The sequence below is a fragment of the Protopterus annectens genome, chromosome 5.part1 (assembly GCF_019279795.1).
Source record: "Protopterus annectens isolate FY-2018-M chromosome 5.part1, PAN1.0, whole genome shotgun sequence".
Taxonomy (NCBI): Eukaryota; Metazoa; Chordata; order Ceratodontiformes; family Protopteridae; genus Protopterus; species Protopterus annectens.
In genome coordinates this window covers 173991111-174006029 of record NC_056736.1, presented here as the reverse complement: position 1 = coordinate 174006029, position 14919 = coordinate 173991111, and positions in this window count along the sequence as shown.

The window sequence follows — 14919 nt, the reverse complement described above, 5'->3', positions numbered from 1 at the left end:
GGGGGTATGAATGTGTTCCTCCTTGTTTCTTTATGTACCACATTACTGTGGTGTTGTCTGTTCTTATCAATAATTGTCCTGGATGCAGGAGGTCCTTGAAAGCTGTAATTGCATTTATCACTGCTGGCATTTCTTTTTGATGGATGTGAAGGTGCTTTTCCTTTTGGGACCATTTGCCCTGAATGCACCTGTCTGTCATGTGCGCCCCTCAGGCGTAATCTGAGGCATCTGTTGTGATGACTTGATTTGCTTGAGGCTTGCAGAATGGGAGACCTGTGTTTGCTTGACATGCTTGGGCCCACCATAGAAATTCCTTTTGCAAACATGGAATTATTGGTATTATTGTTTCCAAACTGTGGCTGTGTTGAGACCATAGGTTTTTTAGGTACCATTGAAGTTTCCTCATATGCAACTTTGCACATGGGATTTAAATAATGCAAGATGCCATGAAACCCAGAGCCTGCAGGATTTCCCTTGCAGTAAGCCTGGTACAATTTGCTAGTATTTTGAAGTACTGAGTTAGTTGCCCCTGTTTTTCTGGCATAAGATAGGCCATCTGGGTGTTTGTGTCCAAGTTGGCACCCAGGAAAGTTATTTTCTGAGATGGTGTTAGCCTGTATTTCTCTTTGTTGACTGTGTATCCCAGAGAATTCAGTAACCGTGTTACATAAGCCAGATGTTCCAGAAGTATGCGCTTGCTGTCCGCTTGGATCAGGCAGTCATCCAAATAAGGGTAAATTTGTATCCCTTGAAGTCTGCAGTAGGCAATTACTGATGCCAGGCATTTCATGAATACTCTGGGCACAGTAGATAAGCCAAAGGGCAATGCAGAGAATTGATAGTGGATTGAACCTGCAAGAAATCTGAGGTATCTTCTGCAGCTTTGTCTGATTGGGACATGCAGGTATGCCTCCTTGAGGTCCAATGTTACCAGCCAAAACTCCTTGCCCAGCATGGGGAAGCTGCTGTAATGTGAGCATCTTGAATTTTGGTACGAGTAAGAATGTGTTTAGGATGGATAAGTCCAAAATGGGTCTCCAGTCGGTTCCTTTCCTTGGTACCAGAAATAGCCTGGAATAAAAACCTTGACCTTGTTCGTGAGTAGGTACCTCTTGAATAGCTTTCATGTCTATGAGCTTTGAAATTTATAGTTGTGCCTCTGCCTTTTGATTGTGTGGCAGGTTTGGCATGCCTCTCATTTTTGGAAGAGTGTGAAAATGAAATCTGTAGCCTCTGTTTATAACATCTAGGATCCATTTGTCTGTTGTGACAATATGCCAATTTCTTGTAAATAATGCCAGCTTTCCTCCCAAGGGTGCTGCCAGCTGAGACTTGCTTGGCATGGAAAGGAGGAAGTCATTGGGTTTCTTTCCTGTATTGCTGTGCATTGTTTTCGCCTCTTGGTGCTGGAGTTTGCCATTGCCTGCCTCTATATGATCCTTGTGATTGTCCTCTGCCCCTTGTGCACCTGTATCTACCTCTTTGGGGCTTGTCCATGGCTGGAAAGGACCAGTTTTTAGAAGGCCAATTTCTGCTAAAATGTGGTGGTTGAACCTGTAGAAAAGCTTTGACAGTTTGCATAGATTTGGCTTTTTCTTCCATTTTCCGTAGTATCTCCTCAGCATTAGTACCAAATAGCACATCCTTTTGTAAAGGAGCATCTAGTAGTTTAGCTTTCACATGATCAGGCAAGATTTGTTCCCTAAGCCAGGCATGTCTACGAATGACTGATCCTGTAACAGCAGCTCTACTTGAGGCCTCTAGGGCATCATAGCCACATTGTAAGGTGTGTTTACCCACTTGTTCTGCACTATGCATCATATCCTGCAACTCCTTCAAATCTGGTTGTTCAGGTTGAGACATTTTATTTCTTAATTGTGATAACAGAAACTGTTGATATTTAAGCATATGGAACTGACAAGTTAAGGCCCTCATGGCTAGGGTGGCCGAGGTATATACCTTTTTTCCCCACCTTTCTAAGGATCTTGACTCTCTTTCAGAAGGTAGTGGATTCTTAGTAGTAGAGGCCTTCATTCCCTTGGGGCCTTGAGAAATGGTTTCAGGGTCAGCATTATGACTTTTGTAAAGAAATTGGCGAGAGTTAGGAACTCTGTAGTACCTATCAGGCTTGACTGGGGCAGGAGGCAGGGAATCCGGATTAAGGCAAGCCTCGAATAAACATCATCAAGTATGTCCAAGACAGGAGGTATCGCCAGAGGTCTGTGTTGAGGTAACAAAAGAAATTCTCTAAGTCTTTTCTTGGAATCAGAAAAGTCTTGGCCTTCCCAATGGAAGTGTCCTCAAGGTGTGCAAGGTTTCCCAAAAGAAAACTCCTCTGGAGGAGATAAGGAATGGACTGCTCTGCATCAGAATCTTCAAAAGGGGAGTAAGAGTGTTCCTCTACATCAGAATGCTCTGAAAAAATGGATCCCTGATCAGAAGAGGGAGAATCTTCCTCCACTCTGGGTCTCTTGTCTGGAGGGGGATGGGGACCCCTGACAAGAGTAATTAAATCCTCAGCCATTTTTAGCATCTGCTTTTTAGGCATGGGGCCTGGAGATGGGCCCTGTGCAACAGCCTCTTGGGATGCCTGGCTGATTTGGACTTAGTAAAGGCCTTAATGGAAAAGGAAGATGAGGGTCTAAAGACACCATGGGTGGAAGTGGACCTGTTCACATTAGGAGGCTCAATGCTCACAGTGGCTTCGGTGGTTGTAGTCTGGGTATGAGCCGAGGTACCTGCGGTCTCGGTTACAGAAGACACCACCAAAGAAGTGTCGTTGGTAGTCATGGACTGCATAGGCATCTCGCTGAGAACCGGACCACGTGTAGCCGGTTTTGGGGTGGTGTCGGTGGAGACCATGACCTCGTGTCGGTCCTTGTCCTTGCGTTTTTAGACAAAAACGTAATCGAGTCTCCGGCGACATTTTACAATCAAAGGCTTTACCAAAAGTGTTGGGCTTAACTCCCCGGCGGCAATAGTGCGTTTATTGAAAGTAGCGCGACAGCCCGAGACGCCGTGGTCTGGGCCTAAACAAGGTATGCAGAGGAATGGAAATCCTTATGCGGTATTTGCCTCCCCCAAGAAATACAATTGTTAACTTTTTCTGACATCGGTCTGAGGCAAGAAAAGTTTCCCCAACAGGGTACTTAGCTTTAAAGAAGACTTTGGTTTCCAATTTTTCGTAAATTCAGGAGCTGGCCGACCGGCACTTGCAACTGCTTCTGCTTCGGGGCAAAAAGACTGAAGAAAATGGTGTCGGCTGTGTCTTATATACCCCTGCCTCACTGACGTCAGGAAAGAAAGCGACAACAACCGACGCCGGACCTAGACTTTGGAATTCGGCCATCCGAGGACCCGCCTGATGGCAGAAAACCCATCTGTGATTACTGCAGCTGTATGCACGATGAACATCTACTGTCACAAGGAAGAAATGCAGCAGGAAGTCTACTGTTGGTTCAATCATGAATAAGCTGTCTCAAGGCGAGAATCTGGATGTGTTTACACGTAATGATGCTATCTCAGATATGTGCAATATGGGACTGACAGCTTCTGGGGAAGGAGGTTTGGTGTGGTCTGGTGTGGCTAAATTAATTCAACACATTCAGGAGGTGAGTGGAGCAGATGATTGGAGTCTCTTGGGAAAAGTTGAGCAGTCTTGAGTGGGGAGTATGGGGGTGCTCATTTTTGGGGAGTGTAGTATCATGTTTGGATCAGAGTCATTCAGAGTGGCTGGACATGAGTTCAGAGTCTGGGTTTCAACCAGGTGATTAGCTGTCAATGCAAGTGCTGACTAGCATGCAGAGAGGGGATTTTCTTACTCTGCATATTCCTATGTCAGTTAAGCAGATTTGGAAAGGTGATTTGAATGTATATCTGCTTGTTTTGGAGCTTTTCTCCCCAGGACTCCATTGAAAACGGGTTCATTATGGCCCAATGGACTATCCTGGTAAACCAACTGCAATAAATAAATAAATAAATAAATAGTTGGAAATATTTGAATTAATTGACATGGAAAGGGTTCAGCAATTGTTGGAGGCTGAGATGTCAAAAAACAAGGACCTATTGGTTGCAAAGGCATTGTTGGTTTGATAAAGAGCCAGGAGGTTTAGTGCTAGGACATGGCAGAACTGAGTGCTGGGTTTTGTGTATTATATGGTGATTTTCTTAGAGAAGAATAATTCACAGGCTTTATCGCTATTGGCTTATTTTCTTACAATTCGTGAGGCTCATCCACTTCATATAGGTAACCCTTGGACGTGGTATGATCAATGCTTCCACAAATGGAAAGCTGTAGAACAGCCATTGAGGTGGGAAGTCTGGTGCCCTGATATCTGGTTAGCTACAATGATGGAAAAAAGGAAAGAGAGATGAGCAGGGTGTGCTGATCATTTAATGCAGGTCAGTGTATGTGGGTTGTGAGTAAATTTTTGCATGCATGTTCAATTTTTTCAGGCATGCACCCAGCATCACAGTATGGCTGTCAGGAGAGGTATCTGATATAAGGGAGCTTGAAATTAACTGATACTAGATCCTTTCTCTCCCTGTCACAAGGATTACAGGGGTCTAAAGAGTGGGGTACTTTGCAAGGGTTCAGGCAGTGTATATCCTTTCAGGGACACAGAGGAAGACCAGCTTTTCCATTCACTCATTAACGTGCAAATTTTGTGCCAGATATTCAGACATTTTCCAGAATTGGAGATTGAAGCTGAGTTGATTTTGGAGTGTTCCAGGGGGTTTCTATCAAATCAGGGATTTGTGGGGATGGCACAGTTTGTAACTATTTACATTCAGTGTGTGAGAATGAAGCAGTGTTAAAGGGGTTGGTGGAGAAGGAATTGTGTGCGGTCTGGTTATTAGGCCCCTTTCAGTACTCGGCAGCTAGCCCCCTTTAAACCCCTTTCAGTATGCAGCAGCTAAGCATGGAATGAATTTCAATTGATTCATCATTTGTTTTTTTTCCTGGAAGGAGAGTCATTCAACAATTTTATTAGCAGGGACAATGTGAAAGTCAGGTATGCATTGTTGGGTGTTGCAGTGACAATGATTAAAGAGTTTAAGGACCCTTGGTTGGTAGGAATTTTCATTCCATCTGCTGGCAGTACATAAGCAGGAGTGGCCATTATTGGGTATGATAGTTGAGGACCAGATTTATTTTGACAAGGCCATGCCCTTGGGTTGTACAGTGGCTTGTGCCACATTTGAGAAATTTAGTTTGGCACTTCACTGGGTCGAGCAGGAAAGGATGGGCACTCAGAAGACAGTGCATCATCTGGATGACTTTTTATTAGTGGGTGAGGGTTTTGAAGGTGCTGTTGAAGGTATGCAGGCATTTGTTGTTCTCTGTCAAGATTTGACTATCCTGTTGGTGAAGCAGAAGCTGGAAGGCACTGCTAAGATGTTATGGTTTTTGGGTTTGACAGTGGATGCAGAACATGGCTTGTTCTGCCTTCCTTTTGATAAGATACAGTGGTTGAAAGGAAAGATTGCATGTTGATGGCTAAAGATAAAGTGCATGTCAGGGACGCCATGGAACTTTTGTGTCTCTTGAACTTTGCATATCAGGCAATTAGTCCTGGTCAAACATTTTGCAGGTCAGTGATATTTTTGCTAATGGAGAAGGAGCAAGCATTGCTGAGTGTTGGTAAGTAAATTACTGCAGGTGGATTTGGAATTGTGGTTGTCCTTTTTAGACTGCTTTAATGTTTTTTTTGTTCTGGCAGAAGGGTTAGGTTAATCATGGTGCATTGCAGTTGTTCACAGATGTTGCAGGGGGATAAGGGATAGGGGCACATTTTAGTGGAGAATGGTTTGCAGTGCATTAGCTGGAGGATTGGGAGGTCAAGTGGAAGAAGGATGGGGCCTTTTTAGAATTGATGCCTATTTGGGTGGCTTCAGTAGTTTGGCAAGACTGCTTATGTGGTAGAAAGTTCGTTTTTAATTAAGATAGTTTGGCAGTTGTGCACATGTAAAAATCAAAAATGGCCAAATCTAGGTTGCTTTTGTTAATTTTATGGAAGTTGGGTTTGCAGAGCTTGCCGATAACTTTTTCTTTTTCAGATGTGCATTTGTCAGGTTGGTGCTGACAGCCTGTCTCACATTCAGTTGTATAGGGTTTGGCAGCTAGCCCTAGGAGTGCATGGCAAACCAGTTGGGTTGCCAGAGGAGGTGTGGTGAATTTGGCTGAACTGATGGAAAGGCTGATTCAACAGTCTTGGGTGGACTTGACAAGGAAGTTGTATGGTCAGGCTTCAGATGCATTTGATGAATTTGCAATGCTGTTGCCTGAAGAGGAGACAGTGTGGTCAGAGGAGTTGTTGCTGCAGTACTTAGCTAAGGAGTGGATGAAGGGGAGGGTGGTCCAGTCAGTTAAGGTGGATTTAGCTGCTATTAATGTATTTGCATGGGTGGCAGAGCTATGGGATTTGACAAAGTCATGGGTAATAGTTCTAATGTTAAAGGTTTGAGGTAGGGTTAAAGGGAAGAAGGAGGATAAGCACTGGCCAATAACAAGGCAAGCCCTTAAGGTGTTGTTTTTCACTTTATGGGGTGCTATGTTGATTTCACATTGTTGGTGACCTTAGTATAGATGTATAAGGGAGAGTTTAGGATGAACAAGCTGCTGGGTGCACTGGTATAGCAGGAAGTTGTTATATTTCCTTCCTCTGAAGAGATTTGAGTGCACCACTCAAAAACATATTAGGTAGGTAAGGGTGTGCATATTGTTTTGAGGGTGTGTAGAGATCAGTCCATATGTCCAGTATCATGAACCAGGAAGTTGCAGTTGTCACATGCAGGTGTTAACGATCTTTATTGCATAAAGCATGGAGATATAGGGCTAGGTCTGTTTAATGTCAAATTTGAGCTCCTGCTCTGACTTAGAAGCTGTATAAATAGTCTTTAGAGCTTACAACATGGAGATACAGAGCTAGGTCTGGAAAATGTTAACTTAGCCCTCAGGAGCATGTTTCTGTGGGCAATGTCTCCGTGCAGTTTGTAACTAAATCCTGCTGTTGTCCACCAATACCTGCTGATTAAACACTGTTATCATTTTAGCTAAACCTAGTGCCTGTTACTTATCAAGAAGCATGTGCTAATAGTGTATAAGATGCTAAATACTGTCTAACTTTGGGTTTCCAAGAGAATGAGTCATTGCAATTCTGTCCCTTCTACCTAAACCACTCCACTAAATTATCTGTATTTTTGTTTCCCCTAGCTCTCTTCCCTGTTTCTGCACTCTTTCTCTGACTCCCAGACCAAGGATTAACAATTATCGGCTATTCTATGGGAATCTGACCTTCCTATTCCTGCAATGCTTGCCTCTGGAGACTGGAAAGAAAGTATGTCTAACTACTCCACTGTTTAAGTGCAAATAAATGTTTAAGTCCTATCCAAATACATTTACCATATTTCCTCCCTGGAACAGAGGTTTTCTGTCACCAGTGTGAGCACAGTACCATTGAGACCCTGATGTCCTATACTGACCCTGCTCACCTAACTACATTTTGGAGATCTCACTACCCTTATAAAATACTATATAACTAACTTCCTGCAATTAAACAGAATATTCCATTGCCTGTAAAAATTCCTGAACTAATCTGGCAAAGGGCTGACTTCAAATTCAGGAGCTACTCAGGGCCTTGCTCCATTCGCTCACCTCCCACCCACCCCCATATAGTTTCCTTTATACTTATCCACCTTAATCACACCCCTCCTCACTCCTCCCCTGCCCCTCCCAACTACTTCCTTACTGACACACCTCTTCTCCTAATGTACCTTCCCACACACTACTACTTATCACACACCTTAACTTTCCACTTTCTACACACACTCTACCTTTACATCATGCCTTACAAACCACAAGCCATACTCCTGATACCTATACTTTGCTTCTTATACCTCCTCACTTCCTATCACACACATTTACCCCGACTCTACTTCTACCCAACAAACTATACTCTACATCCAAATACTAAACCCGAGACTCCTCTGCAAATTAGTCCTTCTGTCCAAATTATACCACTCCCCTTCTTAAAATAAAATTATCTCCTTCTCTCCCAACCACATCTAAGAAGAAAAAAATGTATCCCCATTTAAACACTTACTCTACTTCACACCACTACTTCTATCAGGAGACATCCATCCTAACCCAGGCACTTCCCAACCTACCTTGAATCATCATCCTCTTGTACAAACATCTAATAACCTCATCCCCTTAAAAAAAGCAAGTATCTTTCTGCTCTATCAACCTCAGGAGTGTGGTAAATAAAGTACAGGGATTCCATGCCTGGTTAGCTAACTATACCCCTGACATAGTCAAGCTAACTGAAATCTGGCTGAAACCATATACTCAAGATAGTGAAATTACCCCACCTTGCTATAACATCCTAATAATTGATAGACAAAAGCAAAGAGGAGGAGGGGTAGCCATACTCTTCCGTGACCACCTCTCAAAAACCTCTCCAAGCCTCCCTCTACCCACTTTCTCTACAGCTGAACTCCTACTTACCAATATTAAACTTAACAACTTTACCACCATAACTGTTGTAGCAATCTGCATCCCCCCTGGAGACAATCTTAGCATACTCGAGAACATCATATCTCACCTCTCACAGATCATCCACAATTCTAGGGGATGTAAACATAGATTGGCTTACAATTAAAACTCCCCATACTAACTCTTGTATCAACCTGCATGGATTTGAGCAGCTAATCACTTCCCCTGCCTATATTAGCAAGTCACACCTGCCACAGTCTCTCCTGGACTGGATTTTGGCATCTTGCCCCCAAAATTACCACAACCCTCACACTCTACCAAACTCCCTTAGTAGCCACTGCCCTATCACAGTAACTAGACACACTCCCCATTTCACCAGACTTTTCAGGTTTATCACTTCCCGCAAAATCTCATCTTTTAGCCCAGACTCTTTCATTGATCAACTCTCTAGAATTAACTGGTCCCATCTCACAACACTCCCCTTAGATGAAGCTGTCCACTCTTTCAACTCTATCTTTCTAAACATCCTCAGCTCCCTTGCTCACTTCCTTACTATCAAAATCAAAGCTAATACTGCTCCTTGGCTGACCAAATCTACTAGAGCCTTCATGAAAAGACGTGACAAGATATGGAAATCATGGACCAAAACTAAGACCCCTTCTCTCCTACAGACCTACAAAGAACTTAGGAATCAAATAAAGAAAATTATCAACAAAGACAGGATCAACTTCTATGCAAACCATCCCACTACCATAAAATCTGACCCTAAAAAATTCTGGAACTCAATCAATCATATACTACATCCAGGAAACCCTTCCCCTCCTAACCCATGCCCAAATAAATCTTCTGAAGAAACTGCCATGGAATTTAACAAACATTTTATTAACTCAATAACTACCATAATTAATGACCTCCCAACTAGTAAAAATACTAATAACCCCACATTCTCAACTTCCCCTCCTTATCCTTCTAACTCTTTCTCCCTTACATCCATCTCAACTAACTATATTAAATCTCTACTCCCTAAACTCAAACCCTGCTCCTCCTCAGCTGATAATCTACTCTCTTACTTCCTACATATAGCTGCTGAACCCCTAGCCTATCTGGTATCCATCCTGATCAACCAATCTAGCTCTGAATTATATGTTCCATCAATATGGAAAACTTTCTACACATTACTCATACATAAAGAAGGTAATTCTTCTGATATATCAAACGTCAGACCAATTGCTATACTGTCTCCACTCTCCAAGATTCTTGAGAAATGCATTCACAAGCAGATAATGCATTACCTTCTCCAACAGAACCTTCTAACACACACACAACATGGATTTTGCCCCAAACACAGTGCTACAACTGCACTAATATCCTTCATCAGTACTGTATCACTGGTCCGTAACAATAATAAACTAATTTCATGTATGTTCTTTGACCTGTCTAAAGCCTTTGACACTGTCTCCCATCCCCTCCTCCTAGACAAACTCTCTCACTTAAGATCCTCTCCTCCCACCAGATCCTGTTTTTTCAGCTATCTCTCTAACCACCAGCAAGCTGTTAAATGGCACTCTGCTCAATCTCCCCCCCATAAGTGTCTCAATGGGTGTCCCTCAAGGATCCATACTTGGGCCACTGCTCTTCAATATTTTCACCAAACTACTTTATGTTTTTTTGTCCCAACTCTACACTTGTACAATATGCTGATGAATCAACGGTCATCACCATTGCTGACAATCCATCTGACCTCCACTCTACTACCCAAGAATCTTTCAACACCATAGAGACATGGCTTTGTGATAACAAATTCATTTTCAACCCTAAGAAAACTAAGCTCCTACTCTTCCTCCCAAAATACCTCATCAATCTCATAACTGCATTTTCCATCCTATTTAGCAATAATATTGTCATTACTGCTGACCCTAGCACTAAACTACTAGGAGTCATAATAGACAATCAGCTTAAATTTGACCTCCAAATCATTACCTCTATCAAAAAGACTCACCAGAAACTGGGACTCCTTTACTGTAACAAAAGACATTTTACCAATACAGACAGAATAACTCTCTCCCATGCATTTCTTCTTCCCTCCCTTCTCTATAGCTGTCAATTATACACAAATCGTAATACCACACTCATATCCAAACCTGAAACTACCTATAAAAAAGTTGCTAGATTTGCTGCGAAGCAAACCTACAAGTCACACCATTGCCTATCTCTTAAACAACTGGACTGGCTCGGATTCCCACATTTGCTGCTACTATATCAACTGCTAATTATCCACTCCATCCTCTATCTACCATCTTTCTGCTCTAGCCTTCTATCAGTTATATCTAAATATTCCCCAACCAGGACACTACGTAGCTTAGACCAAGACGTCCTACAGATCTATAAACATAAAACCAAAATAGGGTGTTTACTCTATAACTATAACCCTGCTGCAACTTGGAACCAACTACCCCTAGAAATTAGGTCCCTTGACCAAGCAAAGCATTTCAAACTAGCCACTCAAAATTACCTAATACATAAATGGTCCTGCCACTGTAGTCATCCCCCTGAAACTACCCAACCTTAGCTTCTGTCCCTCATCCCTCCTTTCTCTTCCACTGTCAACCTTAATAATCATCTACCTCTCTGTCTCTTTGCTTAACCACTTCATTACCTTACTACTCCTTCTGTACCTATACTGTATATAACCACTTAAGAATAATGAACACTGTATTCCTTGCATGACATTGTACCTAAGTTTTCGTGGTAAGACTTCTGACATTGTACCTACTGCTTTTCTGTAAGATTTATTGTAAATGTTTTCTGCAGTATGATCTCTAACATTGTACCCAACTGTTTTCTGTATAATTTATTGTAAATGTTACCTCTCTAACTAATTGTTTAGCTGCAAATGAAAATTGTCTTACTGACTGTTAAGTAAAATGTAAATATTGACTGCTGAGCTTTTCTCCTCGGGTCTCCACTGAAAACGAGCTAAACACTCAGCTGGACTAACCCGGTTAACAAAGGTAAAATAAATGTTGGGAGACCGCAAGATTTAGCTTTTTGATTGCATAACAGCAGGGTAAAATGAGACAGTCAGTTTTTGTGTTTAATAAGGAAGGCTTTTCAGTGTGTAGGATTTTAGGCAGTGAGGTTTTCTACCCTTTCTTTTTGCATTGGATAAACATCTGATTTGGCAAGAGAAGGCAGGTTAGTTGAGGTTTTAAAGAGGGTGGGGAGATGGTGCTCTGGGACCTTTTTGTGTTATATTAGAATAATATATTTCTGTTGTCTTCCAAATTTAAATGTGTATTTTTTATTTTTTTGTTTTTTAGATAGAATGGTTCTCGTTCTTGGTCACTCCTATATTTGTTGGGCAATGAAACAGGTTGTGATCAGACCAGATGGAAATGGGTGGGGTCAACATGGGTGGAGAGTTTTTTGGCATGGTGTTAGAGGACTCAGGTGGCACCAGCTTGAGGATTAGCTCACAGACATATAGGGTTGGATTTTTTCCACATATTTTAGTAGTCAACTTAGCAGGTAACAACTTAGGGGTTATTCCTAAACAGCAGTTAATGTTTAATGTGTTGAGGGATTTGGCAAGTTTAAGTAGTAGGTTCCCCTTCCTCATTATTGTGTGGTCAGAAATTGTACTATAGTTGGTTTGGAGGAATGCGGGCAACTATTTTGCTACTGAGCTGGCTCAATGTTTTTTAACCTTAGGCTTTTGAGGCACTTGAGGCATTTGGATATTTGGACTATTGACAATAGGGACTTTGATGACAGGAATGCAGTGTGGTTTAGGAAGGTTTGTGTACATCTGCATGAGTTGGGTTTGGATCTGTTAAACGTTCACTTGTTGTTCTTGGGAGGTTTGAATGAGGTGCTGTAGTAGTTTTGAGAAAGAACAGCCTGTGTCAGGCTGGTGGGCAGAGAAGAGGGGTTGTGGATGTCACTCTTCTGTTCACCCCTGGTGTTTATACTTTGGATATTACAAGGTGATTAATTGGTTAATGATATGAGCAGTGACATGCTGCTTTTGGTGTGAACTTTGAGTAAGTGAGCAGTTGGAGTAATGCTGCTTGCATTACCCAATGTGAACATGTGACGCTGCCTATGTTAATCTGTTATGTTCTAAGTTGTATTTTAATTGATTCTTTGATTAATAAATTCTGTTATTAATTTTTGGTTATAAATTTGGGTCTATGACATCTCGGTGAATCCTAAAATAGCGAACACATCTTCAATTTATTTAGAGAAGCTACCTATCATCAAACAGAGTTTTCAGCAAAATGTTCCCAGGACAAGGCAATGGTTGGCCAGCATCTGGACTTTGCCCTTTTCCCCACTGTAGTATGATCTCAGAGTTGATATATTTAGTTAGGGGGTTGTGGGAGGCATAGTCCCTCAGCTGGGTTATAAGTTCATATAGGTTCATAGGTGTGTTCTAGGCTAATGGCCATGGAGCCTTTACAAGCCTAGCCTATAGGATTACCCAGGCAATGTGCCACCCAACCTTAGTTTCCAGGGCCTCTATCAAATAGAGCAATGGGGGTGATCCCTGGGGTGAATTTTCTATTTCACATCCACTCATCAAGATTTCTCTTGAGGAGGGCCAGTGACGTGCTCTGTTTGACATATATGGTAAATCTATTCCATAAAATGGGCAGTCTCTGGGTCATGAACCTGTCCCACCAGCATGTTCTGTTGATTGTGGTAATGAGATTGAGGTCTCTGGAGCATGTGGTGTGGAAGGAGTGGGATTTCTTTAGATGTAGCATTTCTAACAGAGCTACATCAGACATGGCCTTATAAGTCAAGCAGAGATCGCCGTTAAGTAAGTGATATAAGACAGATAATAGTTGGAGTGTTTTCAGCTGTCCATATAAGATAAGTGCTTAAGGTCTAGGATCCTCTTTGTGAGATACGTTTGTGGCCTCTCCAGTTGTTGCAGGTGTCTATTGAGGTACATGCCAAATGGGGCATTGTACTCGATGATTGGCCTAATGAGGGAAGAGTATAGGGAGACAATGACCTCTTTCTTCCTGGATGCAAAACCCTTAGTAATGAGATGTGCCACATATAAGGACTTTCTAACCACAGTGGCAGTGTGCTGGTCAAAAGAGAGGTTGCTGTCAACCTGTGTTCCCAGAGCTCATATAACACCTTCTATGTTCAGTGGACTACCATAGATGTGGTAGTTCATGGGAACTGGGTTTTTCCCAAGAAGCTGTATTCTTGGCCTTGGACAGTGCTGTTTTAACCTGTGCTGCAGTAATACTGGGTGCCTGGCAATCTACTGGAATTTTGTTATTGGTCCTTGGTGGGGGGGGGGGTTGGCACTGAATTTGTCGGCCAGTATATTGGCAATATCTGTTGGCTCTGTATAGGAGGTACCATTGTGCACTATCTCAGAGTAAATTTGGATATTGCCATGGAGGTTCATTACATAACTATAGAAGGCCTTATGGTTGTCTTTACTATCTGCTGCATTTCTGTTTTCATAGCTAGCTTTAGAGGATTCGATAAGGGATCTCAACTTTTTGTTGAGGTTGATAAGGGAGTTTTTCTAGTCTTGGGACTTCACCTTCTTCCGTATCATAACTCCAGTGGCTCTACACAACAGAGGCACTGGGAACTAAGGTCAGGTGGCACTATGCCAGACTAATCATATGGCTAGGCTTGTAAAGGCCCCAGGACCATTAGCCTAGTACACACCTATGAACTTATGAATACCATAAAAATGCTAGTCAGTACACAAGATTGCATTTAGTTATGACTGCCCATGTACAGGAGGGTTGCGGGCTCTATCCCTGGTAAGAATTTTTGGTGCCCCATCCACTCATCCAGGTTCCTGTTAAGCAGTGCCATAGAGGTGCTCTGTTTCACATTAATTGGTAGCCTGTTTGAAAGATTTGACTGTTGCTGGGAGATAAATCTGCCCCTCCAGCATGTCCTATTTAAGTTCCAGGCCATATTTAGATCCCTGGAATGGGTAGTCCTAGTCCAATTTGATTTACAGGTATGCAGCAAGTTTATTAGGTTTGGGCCTTGGATTGCTCTGTAGGCCAGGCATAAGTCTCCCCTAGGAAATCTATAAGATACAGAGTATAGAGACAATAACTTTAGTCAGTTTGTGTAAGGCACATGCTGGAGCCCCTTGATCGTCTTTGTTAGAAACCTATGAAGTCTCTGCAATTGCTGACAGTGCTTAGTACAGTACATGCCAAACAGGGCGTTATGCTCAATTATTGGCCAGATAAGGGCCAAGTATAGGGGGTTATTACTTAGTTTGCTCTTGAGGTGATCTCTTTACTTACTACAGTAGACACACGGTAGTTGAAATTAAGGTCACAGTCAAGTTGTGATCCCAGGTCCCTTACTATTTCATGGGTACTTAGTGTATTGTTGTTGATTTGATAGTGTGAGGGGAC